The sequence below is a fragment of the Rousettus aegyptiacus genome, unplaced genomic scaffold (genome assembly GCF_014176215.1).
Source record: "Rousettus aegyptiacus isolate mRouAeg1 unplaced genomic scaffold, mRouAeg1.p scaffold_m13_p_13, whole genome shotgun sequence".
NCBI lineage: Eukaryota > Metazoa > Chordata > Mammalia > Chiroptera > Pteropodidae > Rousettus > Rousettus aegyptiacus.
In genome coordinates, this window is record NW_023416288.1 from 21,407,253 (window position 1) to 21,428,972 (window position 21,720).

The following is a 21,720-nucleotide window of genomic DNA, read 5'->3' on the forward strand; positions in this document are numbered from 1 at the left end:
AGTATGACTATTTTGACTTCAGCTTCTCCAACCACTCCCCAGTTATATTACTTATGGAGACATATTTTTCTGGTATTTAACAAACATATATATAACTCTAGCATGTGTCAGGTTCTGCTCTCAATATTTTTGAATATGAATTCTTTTAGTATTTACAGCATCTTTATGAGGTAGATATTATTTTATCCCCATTTTACAGGTAAGATAACTGAGGCAGAGAGAGGTTAAGTGACTTTCTCAAAATTATAGTGGCCGAGCTGGGATTTGAACCTAGTCAATTTGGCTCTAGAGCTTGTGCTCTTTACTGATTTTCACTTCTTACAAAATTTGGCGAAGGCGATTGTCTGAACCCTGTTGTTGGACTTAACAAGTGTAAGACGTTAAATGGAGAGAGTAAATAGTTTCCATAAAATATTTAGTAAGAAGTTATGACCCTCAATAAGACCTTGGAATTCTTTGTTAAAAATAAAAGATGACCTGTAAAGAGAAACTGAAAACAGGTTTAATTGTGTGAAAAGCCAGTTGAGACTCTTACTTTATAGATCTGTTTGATGTTGTGCAGGCTTCCCTTTGCGTATACAGCCAAGCAGTGTGAACGTAATGTCATCGTTATTGTTTCCTGTGTTGCGCCACAGTTATGTTACTTCCATTAATGAAGTACTGAGCTCTGTGTCGACTGTTTCTACCTCAGCTACATGGATCAATGCTTTAGCTCTTATGTTATAAATGAGAGATATTTTTTATGGATTTGTGGGACTTGTAGAGTTGTTATGTTAAAACAGGGCCGATGTTTCCAGAGATTTAGAAAGAGGGAGTCTGGACTCGTCACTCAAAACAATGGATTGGTGAAACTGAAACTGAAGAGGTTTCTGAAAAAGAGTTAGAAATTTTTGGTTAATGAAGATGTCACCTGTGCGAATCTCAGTTTTGGCAAAAATAAGATTGAGTGATTCTAGCTGTGCAATGTGGGAAATTAAGTTAGAGTTTAATAAGACTTCCTAGAAGTATACTTCAGCCTAAAATTAAATATTCTACGTGGAGGTGGAGGGACAGGTGGGGAGAAACACCCTGCTTCCTTGGGGATAGAGCTAAGGACCTTTGGCTTAAGCTGGATCTTCTAATTGCTCTGTTTACCTGTAATCAGAGGCAAGTTTACTGGAGCTAATTTGCTGGGATTTAGGTTTCAGGGCCCCTTCCTTACATAGCCCTCCCACCCCCCACGGACCCTGAGAGGATGTCTAGCCATGTGTTCACATGGCCATATGGTTTTGCAAAATTTGAAGAATTTTAAGATATTTCAACCACAATTGGGTAAGACTGCTGTCTCTTTTCTACCCTGACCTTCCTTCCATCACGTTTCCTCACATGCTGGATTGCTTTGGAGTGATCAAAGGCGTTTTTCAGAGCAGGCTAGAGGGAAGTTGAGCTGGGAATATGCAACTTTAACTGCAGTTTGAAAGATGTTTTGGGAACATTTCAGTAAGAAATTGAGAAATTACAGATTCCCAATTTAGACATATAAGAAGTTTTTTTTTTTTTTACCTTTACCTTTATTTATTAAAGAATTAAGAAATTTCAGATAATGGAACAGAAGGCTAAAGCAATAAAGATGAATGATGAAATAAATAGAAATTACTCTAATGACAAAAAGTATATTGTAAAAAGGAATATTGTAAAAAATAGGGTGGCATTTTTTCTGGATTTTGTGATGTTTGTGGTATTTTCAAGTGTCTAAAATTTGTAAATTTTGGTTGCTTTTCTTCTAAATGCATTTTCACTTTCTTATATAATTTTATATTCTTCTTTAAAAGGGCTCTACAAGTTGTATAAGCTTCAGACCCCATGCAACCTGCCTGTAAATAGTTTTTAATCTGAAAAAAAATATTTATTATGTGGCATAAACATTCCAGAAGGTATAATGTGAGATGTAGAAGATCCCTCCCCCACCCTCATTTCTAAGCCCCAGAATAAAACAGGTTTTAAGCTTTCATGTGTATTTTCTATAGTCGTTTCGATCTGCTTTGTCCAATAAATTAGACACTAGCCACACATGGCCATGGAGCACCTGGAATGTGATTAAGTTCCTGAATTTTTAACTACATTTAAATTTTGTTTAATTTCATTAAAATTTAATTTAAATGAATTTAAGTTTAAATTTAAAACTAATACTCGATGAATTGGAAAACTAAGTAGGTTTAGAACAATTCAATTATGTGAATTTACTTCTTCAGCTATAAATTTTGTGAAATCTAAAGAATGGGCCTAGTGTGTGTGTATGTGTGTGTGTGTGCATGTGTGTGTGTGTATACTTTTTTCCATAAAGAGGATCACAGACTGCATATACTGTTCTGTATCTTAGCTCTTTAAGTTAACTACATGTTTTATACATCTTTCCACAGAAACTTATGTATTTATCTCATTCACTTATTAGTAGCATAATATTTGTATAGTCTTTGTTTTTACATAGATGCTAGAGTGATTTTTTTTCAGGTATAAGTGAGATCGTGTCACTTTTGTGTTCAAAACCCTCCCACGGCTTTAGATCTATCTAGAAATAAAATCCCAAGTCTTCAGTGTACTTTTAAGGTCTGATGTGGTCTGTTCCCTCACTTCTATTTAGCTCACTGCAGGGTGAGGTATACAGCTATTAATCTGTAATGTGGGAATTAAACACCATTACTTCATTATTTTTAAAAACTGTCAGAAATTATCAATAAAGCAAAGCCTTTTATAAAATTTAAACTCTTACTTAGTTTCCCACTTATCTGACCACCACCAGCTCCTTTTAAAAAGCAAAGGAATCCTATTTTTCTATACCAATGGTGCTCACTGAAGTAAAATAAACCTTGTTGGCCAAGTAAAAAATATTGCAGGGCTTTCTAAACAAGGAGGAAGTGGTGTTATGGCAGATAGCTAAAGTATACAATGTCTTAAGAATTTGGTGCTTCTTTATTGCTAGATTAAATTTTAGAATTTAGAGTCTAAATTTTACTTTTCACGTCTGGTGTTATTTTTTTTTTTAACCAGCTGTGCAAAAAGGAGAAAAATCTGTCTCCTTTTTTTCCATGCCTCTCACGATGGTCCAGCCTATGCCAATCTTAAGGAAAAGGCTTTGTGTTGACAAAGAAATTCCACAATGGGTTCCAAGCATATTAAAAGCAAAGAAAGAATTTTGCAGAAAAATTTAAGAACTCTTTTTTAATTGGAGTGATGCAAAATAAGAAACAATTCTTAAAAACAATGAAAAGTAAAAGCATATTGATTGGCTTAGTGTGTTTGTAATGTTGTTAGTGTTGCAGTGCTAGTGGTATAAGGCAGACTCCTGTCATCTCTTTTCACTTAAAATTTAAGAATGTAAAATTTTGGAGGATATACAGTTATTGGCAGCTACTGGGATTATGATGCAAAATATGGTGATACTTACAAATACATGGACTGGCACACATTTATCTTTGCATCAATGTGTTGGATGGACCGGTGAACAAACAGGAAACCATGTTGCTTTCAGTAAGTAGTGTTTATAAGAGTGTTGTGGCCTGGGAGCTGGGGACTAAAGAAATCAGGGAGGAATTAAACAGATAGAAAGGACTATGAAGTGAAGACAGAGAAGCATTGAATTCTAAAATTGAGAATAGTATGAAGTAGGACTCCAAAGGGTGAATGATTATTGTGAAATGGAAAGATAGCCTATTATGCATGAGATTTGGCAAGTGACAACCACAGTTTGGAGTTAGCAGGACTTTTAAGGTTTTAATGAAATCAGGAATGAAGACATGCGGTGGATTTATGCCCGGTGAATTGACCAAAAGAGAGCTTGTCATTGTGTTTGGAGTTGAGATTTAAAGTGTAAGTGGGTCTGAACTTAGTGTCATTTGAGACTATTTATGAAGAAAGTGACAGAAAATCCAACATACCCTGGCTTAAATAAAAGGGGCATTTATTGGTTCATATAACCAAACAGTCCATGACTTGGGCTGACTGTAGGCATATCCTGGCTTCAGGTTCTAAAGATGGCTTAAGATCTTTGCCTTTGTACTTTTCCCTTCTTGTGGAGGGTTGTTCTTCAGACCAGCTGTCCCCGTCTGGTGCTGGATGGCTACAGCAGCCCCGAACCCATTGCACTGTTCTTTGGTGTATACTTTGGTCACTGTTACCTCCCACACTGTGGCTTGCTTCCCTACTCCACTAGGGTGGCTTTTGATAAATAAATTTTTTATTCTACTGTCAAATTGATCAGTCTTCTCGCTGTTGGTTTACCCTTTCTGGGTCCTATGCAAGTAATCTTCGCTTATCCCAAGATCAAGAAAATATTCTCTTCTATTTTCTTCTGGATGCTACTGTTTTACCAGTCACATTTAGACCTATAGTCTGCTCGGTGGCAGTCCCTTAAAGTTTCCAGGTGACTCTACTGTGAAGCGAGGGTTGGGAACCACTGGCTTCGATGGTGCTGAGAGTCTTCCTGAGATTCGTGGATACTGACACAGCCAAGGATACCTGCTCAGCCCAGAAGGAATGACCAGTTTGATAGAACGTGTTGACCTGTTGTGTGGCAAACTAATATGTGTTAACATTGTCGTTGTTGTTGTTTAATTAAGAGGATTTTGCCTTTCTTTTAGAGATGAGTTACTACTTTTATTAAGAGATGTGAATGTGTTAGTGGTTATACAAGGAGAAAAGTCCGGAGAGTCTGTATTCAAAAGTATCAATCAATTATTTATTTAAGGTGTCATCTTGGTTGCCAAGATCTTAGGTCTCTTCAACTTCAGGACTCTGTGATCCTTTATTTTTGTCATTGTTGTACCCTATGCGGTATCCAAGATGTGAGAAGAGAAAATTATTCCAGATGGTGCTCCTTTTTAATTTTCTATAATGTTTTCATCTACTCCTCTCCCATACAAGAAAAATTCTCCCTTGGAATTGCTTCTGTTATTATTTGTATTCGTTTTTAAACCTTGACAACCATGCGGACGTAGGACAGGTGGTTTTGTAAGAGAGGGATCTATAAAGTTCTTTGTGCTGCAGAAGGAGAAATACTTAAATTACCAAAGCAAAGCTGCTTTAAAGTAATTAAACATGTTTTGGAGCCAGATAGAAATGAGGTAACTTTTCTGAAAGTGAGCTAATTTACAGATATTTGGTATTTATAATTTTGGGTAGACAGCAAGGCAGAATAACACTGATTAAGTGTCAGGCTCTGGCTAGAATCCTGATTCCACCACTTGCTAGCTGTGTGGCCTTGGCAAATCTTTTAGCCTCTCTGAAACAAACATGGTAGTAATTCCCAACCTCTTAGGGGCGTTGTGTAGATTAGGCAGAGAACGCAGATAAATCTTGAATCAATCAATCTGTGGTACTAGTATGTGCTCACCAAATCTGTTATGCTGTTTGTTCTGCTTCTGACACCATACCAGGGGCTGCAGCGTGGTCCGTGTTATATTGGATCCTATTTCCTTATGGTCTAACTCCAGGGGCGGCTGTGGGGTGAGGGTGCAGTACCTCTTAGAATCAACATGCAAAAGTGGAAGGAAGAATTTGAAGTGTGATTTATTTAAAAATTTAAGAAATGTGTGCTTAATTGGGTCTTTTTTTGTCTGTTGTTATCTTATTTTGAGAAGCAGAGACTTCTTTGCTTCCTTTTTCTCACACGGCCTACCCCAAAGGTCTTGAGCCCTTCAGCATGTAGACTGCTTGATCTTTATTTATCTCTGTGCTGAATTTTTATAGTGAATATCTCAAAGGATGAAAATGTAACTGATGTTTTTATGAATCTTTTCTATCTTGAATTTTTATTGCACAGTAATTAAGCTTTACAAAAGTTATAAAGTATAATACAACAACACCCACATGCCTACCACTAGCTTTGGAAATAAAACATGGATGGATACCAGGCAAGCTGCCTGTATACTATCCCTTTAGCCCCCAAGGAAGCTACTCATTCCTGTGCCTTTTTTTTTTTTTAATACTTTTCCCACATATGGTGTGTAATTCCAAACTATGTATAGTATTGTTTTGCTTGTTTTAAAATTTACATAAATGCTGTCATTTTTAAATTTCTGATGCTGTTTGCTTTTTATTATTATTATTAAATGTGTTTGTTGGAGTCAACCATGTTGATATTTGTCACTCTAGTTCTTTCATTTGAACCGTTAGGTAGTATTTTTTTTCATGAAGATTCCATCATTTACTTGTCCTTTCTCCCGGTAGCGGGTGTAAGAGTCTGTCTCTCATAGACAGTGCTGCCACCAGCATTTCTATTCGTATGTTGCTTCACAAATCTTTGTAGCTTTGGTTTTGTTTTGTTTGTTTTATTTTTTCATACAGGAAATGAATTCTTTTTAGTCCATTCATATTTAGTGGGTCTCGGTTTTTTCATCATCATAATAAAATTGAATTACATCTTTTATACCTTTTCTAGCTCAGCATTGTACTTTTTATGTAGGTTATTTCAACTGGATAGTTTGAATTACCAGATTTTCTTCTTAGTATAATTTCACAGTCCCATTAGTGTAGTTCTTCAGTATACCTGATAGGATACCGATTTTACTTTTTTAAGGGAAAGTTCCATTTTGAACATTTTCAAGAACAAAAATGTATGCAGTATTAGAAATCATCTTTAAACATAATGACACAAGACATCTGGCATCAGCCCAGTCATAAAACTCAGTCCTTCTCCTTGATTCTAATCACAGTGAGCATTTCGTGTCCTCTTTAAACTTGAAATTGAAAATTAATAGGTTCACAGCATTCTGCTGCTCTCTTTGCTTTTCTGTCTCTTTCACTTCTTACATAAACGAAAACCCAATGTAAGATTATGAGTAGGAAAAGTACTATAATGAAGAAAAAAGTACGAGAGAATTTGAAGCAATGAGAGATTAAACCTGACTGAAGGACCTAGAAAGGATTCTTGGAAGAAGGAGAATTTAAGCTGGGCCTTAAGGAATGAAGACCTTAAAGGTTTGCAGCAGGAGAGAGGAATGGGGACCCTCCAGACTAGCCCATCTGTTAGCTGAATACCAATACCAGAACAACCTTTAACATTAGTGCTACACAGAACAGAAGAAGCGCTCAGCTCTGTCCAAATTTCTGGCTCATAAACTTTTGAGGTGTAATAAAAATAGTCATTGTTTTCAATCATAAATTTGCAGTAGTTTGTTACATATCAGTAAGTAACAAGAATGCCAACCAAAACAAGGAGGAAAATACTGGTTTTTTTTTTTTTTGGATGCTTGCTGAAGACAGTGTTTAGACACCCAAAACCTACCCCCTCCCCCAAATATACTACTGAATGTAATTTAGAACTTCTATCAGGAAGTCTGAATTTGGAGAGAATTCTGGGCAGAGGAAATGATGTAAGCAAAGATAGCGAGGTAGGGAAGAAAAGGATATATATGTCAGGCAGACAGTAATTCTCGGGGCATTTCTTGGGGAGTTGTTAAAGACTAGACTAGAAAGGAAGGGTAAAGACGTGGTTTAAAGGGCCTTGAATATGAGGTTGAAGAAACTGATGACAGAGCCACTGAAGACTTTTTGGAAGGAGAAGTTACACCAGTGGAACTCTTCTCAGGACATTTTTCAGATATTTGTGGGATGAACTCAAATGTAGAGAAATTAGGGGATCGGTTTGGAAGCTATTGCAAGATGTTATGTGAGTCTGACTTGTGGTCGTTGTAGGCCTAATGAAGACTAGAAAATAAACGGGAAACATTTAGGGCAGGGCCACTACTAACACATGGTACATTCTGGGCATTAAAAAGATGTGTCTTCTTCAAGACATTTTATTTCTATCTGCTAAAAGATTGTAATATATTTATTTAATTAAAATAAGACACTTGACTGCCATCTACTGGAAAATTGTTAAAATAAACACATCAATGATGTGAATGCTCCTCCCTGTAGATGTGGCACTCTTGTGCAGTACACAACCTGAACTACCACGCCTGTGACTGTAATCATGTGGGTGTGAGTGATAGGACTTGGTAACTGATTGCATTAGTTATCAGAGGGAAATGGAAGAAATGTCATGTCTGGGTAGTAGGGAAGTTGGTAAAAACAAAAAGAACTGGAACCTTTTCTTAAGGAATAGATTCACAAAACAGAATTATTCTAAATACAGAGAATTCAAGATGTTCATCATTTTGTTCATTGATCCCAGTACCTTGCGCTTACTCACTAAGAATTTTATCTTTCCTTCTAGGGTTTCAGCTTCCCACCCTTGTGACCCTTGAGAATGTTGACCAATCTCTCTTGTCTTTTGGGTTCCATCCATATAGTCTTCTCTTCTGTATCTTTCCCTTCTTCCTTGATCACTGCTTCTTCTCAGTCTCCTTTGCAGGCTCTTTTTTTCTCAGGTTTCCATTCTTTGCCTTTACATACAGTGGGTGCACAATAAATATTTGTTGAATTGAACCAAGTTGCCTTTGAAAGATTAGTTTCAGGTTTACCAGGACAGTGACTCATAGGTGTTATGAACGAAGGGTGTGCCAGAATTCAGAAAGTAGAAACCTATCCTAAATACAGTTCCTTGTTTTAGGATCTGTTTTCTTCACAATGGGTCCCTCTTTACTGGGGAATTCCTGTACTGTTGATCTGGTCATCATTGTTAGCAGTGGCAACACCAGGAGAACAAATTATTTACATTGGCTGTGTCATACGGGTGTGTCTAATTCAGAAAATACTTTCAAACAAAATAATCAAGCTTCCCCAGCTTCTAATTTGGGAAGAATGAACAGTTCCTTTTCTTTTTTTTTCTTTTTTAATCTCAACTCTTGTTCAAGTACATTAGTGAGGAGTTACTTAAGATCACATTTAAATATTTTATCGAAGGTTATATGTTAACATTCTTACCACCACCACCTCCCTGCCCCGCAAACTTGCCCAGGTACTTTTGCTTTCATTCCTCATGGGGCTTGTGTGTCAAGGCAAACACAAGAACTTCGCTTTTCTGAAACAACTTCTCAAACATTTATTGTGTGGCTGCTTTGTGCAAAGCACTATGGGAGGCCTCACAGAAGATACCGAGGTTTCAGATTGCTTCTGTCCTGCAGGAGAGGTTGGCTTAATGGGACAAGTAGACACACATGTAACTGCTCCAGGGCAGGTGATGACAAGGGTCATAATATAGTGCAGGCAGAGCCAGGATTCCCTGTGTAAACATCACTCTTTAAGACTGTGCCACATACATGGACTTGCCATATTTCTTTTCTAAACTGCACATGTTTAACTCTTTATTTACCTGAGTTGGATTAGAAGGCGTTTTCTTCAAAGATTCTAGCATCTAAAACATACTATGATAATTAAGATTTAATGGAACTTAACCAAAAATGCATTGAAAAACATTAATTTTAGCAGTCTTGATCCTTAAAATGCTTTTAAATTGGCATTGTCAAAGAAACTAGAGAAAAGTAGAGTGATATAAATAAACAAGGATCTCAGACAAGACTTTTATATTATGTAAGCCCGATATTTAGGAAATAAGTATCCTGAAATTCCCTAGCCAAATTATATTTTAAAATATGTTTTGAGCACAGGAGAAAAAGTTGTAAACCACATAACAGGAAAGAATAAATATAACTCATAAATACGATGAGGTATTATTTAAAATATTGAATGGATCATTGCTGTTTAATTAAGTGCCATCTATTCAGTTAAAACCAATGACATTCTTACAGTTATTAGAGAGCCAAAGACCTTTGGGTTTTTAGAAATTTAAACATATTTGACATTTGAAGTTTAAACAAAAATGTTACTTTTGTTTCTTTTCAAATAATCAGTACCTTGACATAATCTCAGAGTGAAATTGAACCAAGAACACACATTAAATAAAAATAAATGCTACTGAAAAATCATTTTAACTTTTGTTTAAAGCTAGTTACACAATTTAGAGTGTATATTTTGTATCATAAGTAAACAATTTGGGTTTACTGACCTAATAACCTGATAATTTGCAACTCTTATTAAAGAAATGTATTCTTACTAAGGTGAAATGCAATTTCTTTGTAAAGGCACAGTACCTAGTTTTCCTTTGCATTTTTATTAAAAATCTAAAACTGGAAATGAATAGTGTGTCAACCAATTTCACAAATGATAGTCAATTGGGAAGCATCTCAAATAGTGAAATAAGAGAAGTATCACCAAGATACCTAAAAAGGTTTAGAAGTATCACAGGAAATAATAAGTGAGATTCATCTTTAGAAATGCAAGCTGATACATCTAAGAGCAAATAACCTGAAATCGATATTCAGTGGGAGAAAATGCTTAGTAATGCTAAAAGGGAGCCAAGGTGATATCAGACAGCAAAGTAGGCATGAGGTTGTAATGGGATATGGCAGGCAAAAAGAGCCGTTGCCATTTGGGGAGTAATCTTGCAAACTCATTACAATAAAGGAGGGAAGCAGAAACCTCTTGCAAATGGACAGTATTAAGAACATGTTTGTCTTTTACCAACTTAAGGACTTCCAAACCAGTAGCCATCAATATTTTTAGTAATTTGGAAAATAGAAATTACAAAGCTTAAAATAGGGAAGAATTGACCTAATTAAAAAAGACTTTAAAAATAAATGTCTTCTCTTTAATTAACAAAACAATATGAAGTTATATGATGGATATAAGCAATTCGTTGGAAGACAAATTTGTTTCGATTTAACTGAGACCATGGAAGCTTGGAGTAATGTGAACACTTTTGTAGGCACACTTTTCTCAACATATAGGCCAGTTGTGCAGGTTGCACAAGAGTGTCTGGAAAAAAACAAGTGATGGGAACTGGATCACTTAAGGTAAGTTTGGAGTTCACCAGTAGGTGACAGTGCCAGAATTGATTGGAAACAGCTTGTCTTAACAATGAGGTCATATTTCTAATGTTGTCTATACTGGTCAGATTACTCTGTCTTATTGTTTACAATCTATGGCTCAGAGTTTATACTCTAGGACCATTCAGATGTCTTTGCCAGGGTGCCCTGCCCTTTTCCCTTATACCTTTTTGATCTTGGCTCCTAGAATTTCTTTGACTGGTTTACATCCTATCTCTGCAACTGGCCTTCTGTTTCCTTTGAAAACACGCCTTCTCTGTCTATACCTGCGATCTTGTCTCAGCCCTGAACATATTTGTACTTGAGCTGTCACTGCCTGCTACTGATGACACTTCTTTGTTCTAATTCTTACTGTCATTAATTTTTTTAAAGAACACATCAAATCAGATATTGTCTTGGCTTCTCACGCTTAAATTATTGAAGCACTCTTCCTAGCTTTCCCTTCCCAAATCCAATAAATACGCAGCTTTCCATTTATGCTAGTAAGGAAAGCATCTCATTGATCAAAAAGCCCGAACTTCTTCCTACCCCTCATTCATATCCTATCTCTCACCACTTTTCTCTTTATGTATCTGTCCCTTTTCTTCCAGTAGCCAAACTCTTAAGATCTTTTTTTCAAAATATACCTTTTGTTTCTTGCATAACACTCCAGTGCTGAATAATAATAATAATACTTAATAAAATCATACCATTATCTCAGAAACTATTGGTGACTCACGAAAACTTCTAATTTAGATTAAATTTCTATTTTTGATATTTTCTTTTTAAAAATTATATGATAAATTAGTTGCACAAGCAAATTTAATATTTATAGCTTTTGTATTAATGTTAAAGCCTTAAAAGTTGTCTTTTAAAATTGAGAATCACTTAGGTTATTGAATTGATATCTTTTATTGAAGTATCGATGATTTTTTGAGTTATCTTCATGTCAGGCATTTGGCTAGGCCTGTACTGAGGGTTGTGGCTGAGGCATGGTTTCCGGCCTTAAAAAGCTCACATTTCTGTTATGGGCAATAATTTTAGTTGAATGAATGAGAAATTATGTTTCATGAATATTTTTTGAGCTCTAACCCTCTGCTAGTCACTGTGCTAGGCTTTGGGGATTCAGTGTGGTAAGCAAGACACATGAAATCACTGCCCACATGGCTTTCAATCAGTTGGGGAGACAGATCATTAAACAGTTAATAAAGTGGGAAGTCGAGAAGTGCTGGATACTCAGGGGCACTTAACCTAATAGATGAGTGAGCAGGAACCGTAGGAGGATGGAAGTTGGGGGTGACATCATGGAAGAATACTGCAGAGCACAGGGTAGCTGTAGAACCAAAAGAAGGTTGTTATGAATTTAACGTAGATTCTGTTGGGGAAGTGTGAGTTCGATTGTTACAAAAGAATGCTGGTAGCTAGAGGGAGACCTAGGATTCTTACAGGCTCATTTACTAAACACACATCTATCTGCAGTTTTAGAGATAAAATGCCTACACCAAATTTTGGAAATAATTATCTTTCTCACACTTATTATCTTAGGGATATTTTTCTGAATATTTATTACATTCTTAACTGAGAAAGTAGTGTATATATAATATGTATATATTATATATGTTATGTATATTACGTATACATCTAAAATAAATGGTAGAACAGTTCTCAGTTACAAGTTATTTTAATATGGAATAATAATTTAAATCAGAATTAGCCTTCTGGTCATTTTTTGGGATAGATGTGTGTTAGAATACAATTATGGCAGCTAGAACCCAAAAGTAGAAATTTTCTCATTTTAATAAAATTGTGATTGTGTCAGGACATCAGATTATAATAGAGCAAATTTGCAATAAGTAGCAAAACTTGTCTGTTTTCTTTTTTTCATGGTACATATGTAGTTAAATTCAATCATTTTTTGTTTTTCCAGAGAAAGGGCAGGATATTAATGTGGAGTGGGTGAGTGGAGGCTAAGAGGGGTGGTAACCCTCAGTCCTGGTAACCTCTCCCTCCCAAATTCAATCAGTTTTTAAAAATATTTTTTACTACAAGTTATTGCTTATCACAGGCAAGATCAATAATATACTATTTGTTACTTATATCTGCAGGCCAACAATTTATATTAGAAAATAAAACTTTTACTGTTTAACATTAAAGTTCATCTGATTAATAAATTGATATTGCCTCAGGTTTCAAACTCTGTCGTGAATAAAGTAAATCCTCTCGCAGTTTAGAAATAGTGCACCAGCTGTAAGTCCAGAAAACACTTGCTGTTGCTCACATAATGACAGAACCCCCAAAGCTGTATAATTTATAGATTCATAACCATTTCTTGTTGAATTTATTCTTCTAAATGGTGCAGGTGCTGCTTTGGTTCAAACACACAACTCTCTTTAAGCAATCTTCGAGGACTCGGAGGTGCTTAATTTTTTCCCCTCTTATATTGTGAACTGGTTAGTGTTGAAGGTAAACTCAGCACTTCATGTAAAACTCAAAGGTGTGATTGTTTAAAAATTTACCTAGTATTCCTTTTTTTCGTCATTTAAATATAGATATAATTTCCTACAGATGTGTAATTGATCATTTAGCATCGGGATAGTTCATTTTCAACTACATTGTTCATTTATTCAAAAATATGCTCCTGCCATTTCCAGCACAGGTCTAGATGTTGGTGATGCATTGGTAAACATGACAAAAGTCCCCGCCCTCATAGAAACGTACTGTCTAGTGGAATTTATATTCTGGTGGATCCTATAAGCATTCTTGCCTACTCTGTTTTCATAGGACCTCTGGTCTGGTGAAATCTAGGCAACTATTTCAAGTTCTGTCTTTTAAAATCCCGTCACCTTAAAAAGATAGCATGAGTGTGTTGCTTCAGAGATGGCTGTTGCTATTTATTGTGAATAGAGAATATCTCAAGAAATTAAGCTCTAAACCAAAAGTAGGATTGAACAGTTTGCATTGCAAAGCATGTTTGCTTATTTTAGGTTTCAACTCTAGAATATTAGTAGCTAGAATTATTTCATTAATAAAGCAGCATTTTCATATTGTTAATAAGAGGAAAAACAACTTCCCAGGAATCAGCAGCAGCTCATATGGATTCTAGAGTAAGTAGTCAGCTCTGGATCATAAAAACAATAACTACCCCACCCGCCACCCCCCAATAACAGTTTATACGTAGGTGCCAAGTACAGTTTTAAGATCTTTACATGTGTTTATTAGTCTGACCCTCAAAATAATTCTTTGAGGTAGATACTATTATTATGCCTCTGTATTACATAGGAAAAAGCTCAGACTAAATAACTTGCCCAAAGTTACCGTGCTAGCAAGAGGCAGTGACGTCCCACGCAGTCTGGCTCCCAGGCTCTATGCTCTATTCCTTCTCATACTTAAATATATGCTTTCTTATTTTCCTGCTTGATTTTTCATGTTGTAATTTGCTTTCTTTCAGATATGTAAATACCAATTTGTGGAGCACACACATTATATTCTGAATATGAAAGTCAACATACTAGCTTTTTTAATTATGATTTTCTTTTTTCATTTTAAGTCCAGCAGATAGTAACCTGGAAGTTTGTTTTGGTTCTTACTTGTGTTTACTTGCTTATTTGTTGGTTAATTAATATTTTTCTTTTTTTTTTTTTTTTATACCTAGCACCCTGGAAAATTTATCAAATATAAACTGAAAATTTAGTCAAATTCATTGCATACAAAATTTATTTTTCCTTACCTCTGGAAAACAGTGGAAACAGAAAAACAGGTTTCATTTTCCATAAAGAGCCTAATTTTGCCAACCTCTTGTTTGGAGCTGGATTTCTTGATTTCTCACTGCAGTATTTCTGGTTGCCTTCCCTCTCTTTGGGATTCTTGCTGGAGCGAGTCTTTCTGTCATCTGGCTCCACACCCTGTTCTCTCACAGGCCTGTGCTGTTTGCTTCCTGGACCATCCTCTTCTCCTGCCCTTACCTTTGTGCTTGTCCTCCAGGGTCAGCTGATTCAGAATCTCTGACAAGGCCTGTGCTCTCTGCTTGGTCTGGAGGAATCGCTGCCCTCATTGTGTTGCCTTTATTTTCTTTGCTCATTTGCTCTTTGTTTATTAAACTCCTTGAGCACAACTTTCTTTTTCTTTGTCTGTTTTTTCTTATTTCTTTCACCACTAAGTCCTCAGCACCTAAAACAGTGCGAGCTATATATATATTAGGTGTTTGATATTTGTTGAATAAAGGCATACCTACATTCTAGCACTTACTATATTGTATTTCATAACTGTATATGTTTTTCTCCTTCCCAAACTGTAAGCTTCTCATTTTATTTGTCTTTATATTTTCCCCAATGACTATAACGTATTAGGTAGTCAGTAAATGTTTATTAAATTAATGAGCGAGTGACTAATTAATACCTTTTCATCTCTGTGGTACTGGCTGGAGATGATTAAAAGGAGAGGGCAAGGTTGGGCAGTGACTGAAGAGACCAGTGCGTTGTGAATTTCTGAACTCGGAATCAGGAAAGGAGGAGCAAGGACACCAAGACCAGTGTCCCTTTTCATTCATCTGTCCAGAAGTGTAGCTTCTGTGTGCCTGTAATTTGCACATTTGGGCAGACTAGTCAAAATGAGTCCCAGATACTCATTTGTCTTTCAGAATTACATGCTAAAAAAAATAGTTGTAAATATAGAAACCCTCAGTGAAAACTCCATAAATTTGTGTCTGTTAGTCAGGGAGACTTAAGTGGCATTAACTTCCACAAAAACCTCAAAAAAACAAGTGCCTTACAATATCTATCTATTTATGTATTTAATTTTTAAAAAGTTTTTATTTTTTAGGCGAGGCAACCCTTGGTTGACCTCGTAGATTGCAAAGACCTTGTCAGCTTACAATCCCTTATTATTATTTATTTTTTTATGCCTATAGCACCTGGTCTCCCATCCAAGTACTAACCAGGCCCAACCCTGCTTAGCTGCCGAGATCAGATGGGATCGGGCTTGTTCAGGGTAGCATGGCTATAGACTTCTATTTTTTTTAAAGATGTAGAGAACTTTAAGTATTGAATTTTAAATTTTAGAGTGAATCGTTCATGGAAAGAAGGACTTCAGAAATGATATATAAATTCATTACACGGAGGGGGGTGGGCGGAGATACCATTATTTTCTCTTCACATCCTGAGAGAACCTGTCTCCCTCATAGGATAGGTTTTTCCTACATACCATATGATCCCTTCACCAGTCAAATGCTTGTAGAGTGTTCACTGTGTACCCAGCTAATTGTCATACTGGTTTATTTTGGAGTCTTCCTTTTTGTTTCCATAAATAGTGGAAGGAAGTCGAGAGAGGTAGAGAGAAACACATTAATAAAGAGGAAGCAGCATGTCCTAAGACAGAGCTCTGACAGCATGGTAGGTTCTAGAAATGGCATAGCATGTTCATTATGGTTGGAACACAGGTTCTAGGAGAGGAAGAGGAATGAAATGGCACTGGCCTGGGAGAAACTGAGCTCAATGGATGTAGGTGGGTGTTGAGAGCTGTAGGTGATTTAAAGCCAGTTAGCGCCATAATCGTACTCCTTCCCCTTCTCCTGCCCACCACTGTTGCAACCTGTGCTGTGCTGATTGACTCAGGTACAGATTTATGATTTCCATTCTCAGCCCAGCACTCAGGATGACTTGCCTCTCTTTTTAATTTTTCAAACTTATTCCTAATCAGCTGCTTTTTAAATTAACCATAGTGACTATTTCAAACTGGAACATCTTTTCTCAGCTCAACCGTCATGACCCCCTCCTTTAAAAGGATATAATAATCTATCTCCCTCATTATTTTTCCAAGGAAATAGGTAACACCTGGCTTATGCTCCCTCAGCTTGACTCCCTCCATATCCATACTCACCTCCATCCCAGCCATCCTTATAACCTTTCTTTCTGCCTCGGAGGCAGACCCTCCTCCAAGGCCCTTGGACTTGCCTGATGCCCTGGGATCTTGCCCTATTTATCCTTTTTTAAATTTTCTTTCTTATCACAGGCTCTTTCCTTTCAGCTCATAAAATTCTCAAATCTCTCGTAGCTTTAAGATTCTGTTGACTTTTCTTTTTTCCTCGGAATGTCCTCTGTTTCTCCTTATTTAAGCAAGGGAAAGGGTCAGAGTATTTAGAAATATGGATCTGACTGTGATGTGGAAGAGAAAGACAAGAAGGGCAGAAATTTGAGGGAAAAGCTCAGTGAGGATGGCGCTAAGTGAAAGTTGTGGCCATGGAGAGGAGCAGACAAGTTTTGAACGGTGTCAAGGAGAGAGAATTGGCCAGACTTTGAAGTGTTGAGGTGAACTGCTCTTGGGAGATTCAGTTGGAGAAATCAAGTGAGCAGTTGGAAGTATGGGAAATGTGGTCTGTAGCTCAAGAAAATGTGCTTTAGAAATAACTTTGGTAGTCAAAGACATATCTGTCTGTCTTGAGTTATACTGTTGGATAAGCTACCCTAGAGGTGGAGTGAGAAGAGAGTAGAGGCAAACGAGGGAGATATTGTGGGTTTGGTTCTACACCATGATAACAAAGCGAGTACTGTGATAAAGCGAGTCATAATTTTTTTTGTTGGTGGAGGGTCTTGCCTTCAGTTTGTAAAAAAAAAAAAAAAAAGTGAAGCCTGTGAAACCCAATAAAGCAAAGTACAATAAAATGAGGGGTGTGTCTTGTAACCTAGGTGAATGATCTCTCATTCACCTAGGTTACAGGAATATGAAGAACCTGTGAAGGAGACTGGGAACGAATGGTCAGAGAGAAAGAAGGCAAGACGTTTCTGTGCAAGGGTAATTTTTGTTAGATTTTTTTTTTTCTAGCTCCTTCAGGACGAGGATATTTGTATCGCCAGCTTCTAGCAAAACCTGGCAAAATTGTGTAGACTTAATAAATATCTAACACGTACCATTATTGACAGGACTCGGTGGAAACAAAGAGTCATCACTGGGTGTTAACTTCCATTGCCTGAAATCACATATTGCTAGTGTTCCCAGAAAGAATGGGTTTGTAAATCAGATAGCTCGGAAACGTAAAGCGTTAATAGGAGACACATGGAAAGGCTGGGGACTAGCGCAGTTGTGGGTGCAATCACTGCAGCGGCCGCAGATCGTTGTTTTCAATAGAAACCTACTTGTCGATGTAGGTGATATTGACTGCTTTTTGTGTTAGAGAGGAATCATTGGTAGTTTTATGCAAGCAGTTTTGCCATCAAAGTGGAGGTTCACAAATCTGAATATTTTCTTGTTTTTATCTCCATAACGTTTGATCACATTTAAGTTCCATTGCAACACTCTAGTCCTGAGTCAGAATTGAAAGTTGTTCTAAACTAGATAATAGCCTTATGTTCCCACAAAAAGATCTTCTTGGGTGCAGGGGTAGAAATTTACAGCAATCAAAGAATTAATCCAAATGGATTCTTAGACTAGCTTGACCTCACATTAGCTATGGCCAAGGTGAGGATCCACTTAGGGTCTCTGTGGAAGGTGGGGAGGGGGTGGGCAGTGCCCCAGGAGCTGTGCAACAGGGCCCACTGGAGGTGTGCAAAGACAGTCTTAAAACTTCTATTTATAAATTATTTTTATTCCATCCTTAACAAACTGTTTATTTTTGCATATGTTTTAGAATGTGCATTAGATATTAGTACAGTGCTCTGTAAATAAGTAAATTATACATTTATATAAATATAGGGGAGATGTGATCAAACATTTTTTAATAAGTGTTTGAGAATATACTTTGGAGATCACATTTAAACCATAAATGTCATTTGAGCTAGTGATTAAATTGGGAACATTTAGAAGTTTCTTAACAATAATTTAGCTTTTAATCAGATTCCTAGTGTTTTAGTTGCAAATGCAGATGTGTGACTTGACCTTAATTCCATAGTATGGATTTTAACCGAGAGCATTAAAACTCAAGTTCAAAACCATTTGTTGCAGTTTTTGTGAACACTGCAGCTTTCTCATGAACCACCTAATGCCTCCTTCTCCACATACGGTATGTTCTTTACAGTCATCCTTTAGTCACAGGCAGTTTAAGCTGTTAAATAGCATCTTGCTTTAAAAGGTAGGCTGATGGCGTTTCTATCTTCTGGTACATCTGGTAAGTTAATATATACAGTCTCTGTGAGTATCCTGCAGGGACCTGTTTTTACATGCATACAGGGACGTTTATGTAGAAATCAAAGGCCATGAATCAGAAGAACACAACTCTTGTTTCTAGTGTACTGGAGGCTTAAAAAAATTGGCTTTGAAAAATTGAGAGTAGTGTGGTTTGTTTTTATTGTGGAACCGATCGGGAAGAACAATTTACAGTCATTGCCATTCTTCACAGCTGAATGGAGTAGAGGTGCCTGCCTCGTGAAATGGAGCAGCTGCACCGTTTTCTCTGGGCTCACAAAAACATTCGCTTTTTAATCAAGAACTTTAGATGGTGGGTACAGTTTGTTTTCATGATGGAAGTGGTCAGTTGTGCCTTACCAGACAGCTGTAGTGTAATTAAGAAAAACTGTGTGAAAGTGGATTAAATATAACAGAAGAAGCCCTTTAAAAAAGCTGGGGTGGAGGTGGGGGTGGGGGGTTCACCTTAAATTTAGTCTTTGTTTCCTTTAATGCTTAAAAGCAGAAATATCACTAATTCTGGTCTACAAGATTTTGCTGTTTCACAATATCATTTAGTTCTTGGAAACATAAGATGCTCTACTACGGAATAATTGTTTTTGTCACCAATGCCAACTAAAAAGTACAGGTTGTAGGATGATTTAGCTTGTGAGAGGTCTGCTTTCACAGTTATATTTATGTTAACTCATGCGTTTGAAAAATTAGTAATCTTTGGTAGAAAAAGAAATGAGGCTGCTTTTTGGACCCGCTTTATATATAATTTGCAACATCAAGAGAAGTATCTGTTTTTTAAGACCAGAAACTATGAGAGTTCATGAAAATTACATTTTTTTGATAAATTTTTAAATGACTTAGTCAAATAATAATGAAATAATCTGGTGATGTGTTGATTTGTTGTAGTTAAATGTGGAACATTAGGCTGTCAATTGCTTTGAAAAGCGTATACTTATTTTATGCAGCAGACTTTGAAATAAGAATAGAAATGCCTTAATTTGCATCACAGTCTACAGTAGCAAAATAACTGTTACAAGGTCAGAGGGAGCTGAATTAAAAAAAAAAAAAAACTGTTGTATTCACAAGTAACCAAGATTCTTACCACTCACCCATTATAAGTTTTTATACTGATTGCCCAACACACTAAAAATTCAAATTTTCACCCTAGGCAAAATAAAGTCGCTAGGTTTAGGTTTGCTCTAAGAGTTTATCATATATTGATGATTTTCTAGGGGAGACTCTCGGGCTTTGCTTCAGTTAGGGGAATTTGGAAAGCTGGATGGAGGGAGAGGGTGGGCAGGAATTGTAGCCCCAAAGCTCTAGCCATTTCCAGTCTTGCAGCCCTACATTGGGTGTTTTCCAGAACCCCAACTGTTATTTCCCTCACTCTGTGATGGCTGCTCTCTCCTGAGTCCTTGTGTCTTTCCTTACCAGAGCCTGAAGAAAACACTGAGAATCAGGCAAGAATTCATTCTAAATGGCAAAGCATGGCTGCAGCTTGGGAGTTCATTTTTCTGTTTGCAAACTGAGCCCTCATGTGCCCCAAACTCTTCTGCAGACTCTTCCCTCTACAGAGTATGAGCAAAGTCGGGCATAGGGATGTGAATGGAGGAGAGCGTGGGGTGGATTGGAAAGGCAGAATAGCAATTAAGAAACTCACAGAAGTCCAGGTTTTAAGATGGCGACGAAGAGCATTGAAGAGCGAGAACAACATGATGCAGTCAGGAAATTACTGGAAATTCTAATTACTGGAATTAGAATCGAAAGATCTGGATTCAAGTCCCAGCTAGAGCATTTTGGGAAAGCCATTCTCTCACCTTCTGTTTCTTCATGTATAAAGTGGAACTGTAATTCCTGTTCTACATACCAAACAGGTTGTGAGTCGAGCGTAAGTGCTGTAGGTAGTGAAGTCCTACATTGTAGCTGTGGAATGACAGTCCCATTGTGCCTTTCTTTTTGGAACTCTTGGCTGCCAAGGAAAAGGAATACAGGAAATACTAAAATTTATAAACATATGTTTATTCTCTATGAGTGCTCTCAGAGCTCCTTGATAAACCTATTATTTATTTCTGTTCAATCCCCAAGCCACCACTTCCCTCACAACACCAATTTAAACTGTTTTATACTCCTCAAGACCCAGCCCCACCTTTCTTAATCTCAGTAGATCAGCGCCTCCCTTACTTTGCCGGGAAGGTTGAGCTGGGTCCTTGTGTCTCCCTAGCCACCATCTCTAAACGCTCGTTTTTATCCAATTTCCTTCTCACTTTCTGTCTCCTTGCAACAGGTAAACTGTGGTCTTAACAAATGCTCATCATACCTCATCTCAAACCTTGCTTCATCAATTATCTAATATCTTTCTGTGTTCTTTTAATCTCTGTTTTCCTGGGCCTTCTCCTTAGTCAAGAAACTCTTCGAGTTCAGTGTCATATGTGTTTCTTTCATTTTCACTGCCGAAATTTTCAAAGGAGTGATTTAAAGCTTTTATTCTTCACCATCCATACTTTCTTTTGATCCATTTCAATCTGGCTTCTGTCTGTCATTGTCTTGAAACTGATGTCTCAAAGACCACCACCGACCTCATTTTGTTAAATCCAGCGACCATTACTCTGTTTGCTTCCATTGGTCCCCATGCAACGCTCCATAAAGACTCTGACAGCTTCAACTCTTTTATTTGCAGCCATCTCCCTTTTTAGCTTCTGTGTGTCAGTACATTGCTTGTTCTCTTCCAACTCACTCACTGTCTGCTTTTCTCTTTGCTTCAGGCCCTAAGAGCAGATGTTCCCTAGGATTCTGTATGAGGCTCATATATAAAAATTAATTCAAATTGGGT

The 21,720-nt window shown here is 36.9% G+C and overlaps 1 protein-coding gene and 1 pseudogene across 6 annotated transcripts in view; one reads left to right on the forward strand and one right to left on the reverse strand.

Annotated features, from left to right (window-relative positions):
• The window catches only part of UMAD1 (UBAP1-MVB12-associated (UMA) domain containing 1), a 198,192-nt gene that overhangs the window by 87,808 nt on the left and 88,664 nt on the right, over positions 1 to 21,720 (forward strand). The window lies entirely within an intron of this gene.
• Positions 15,682 to 15,787, reverse strand: LOC118611070 (annotated as a pseudogene).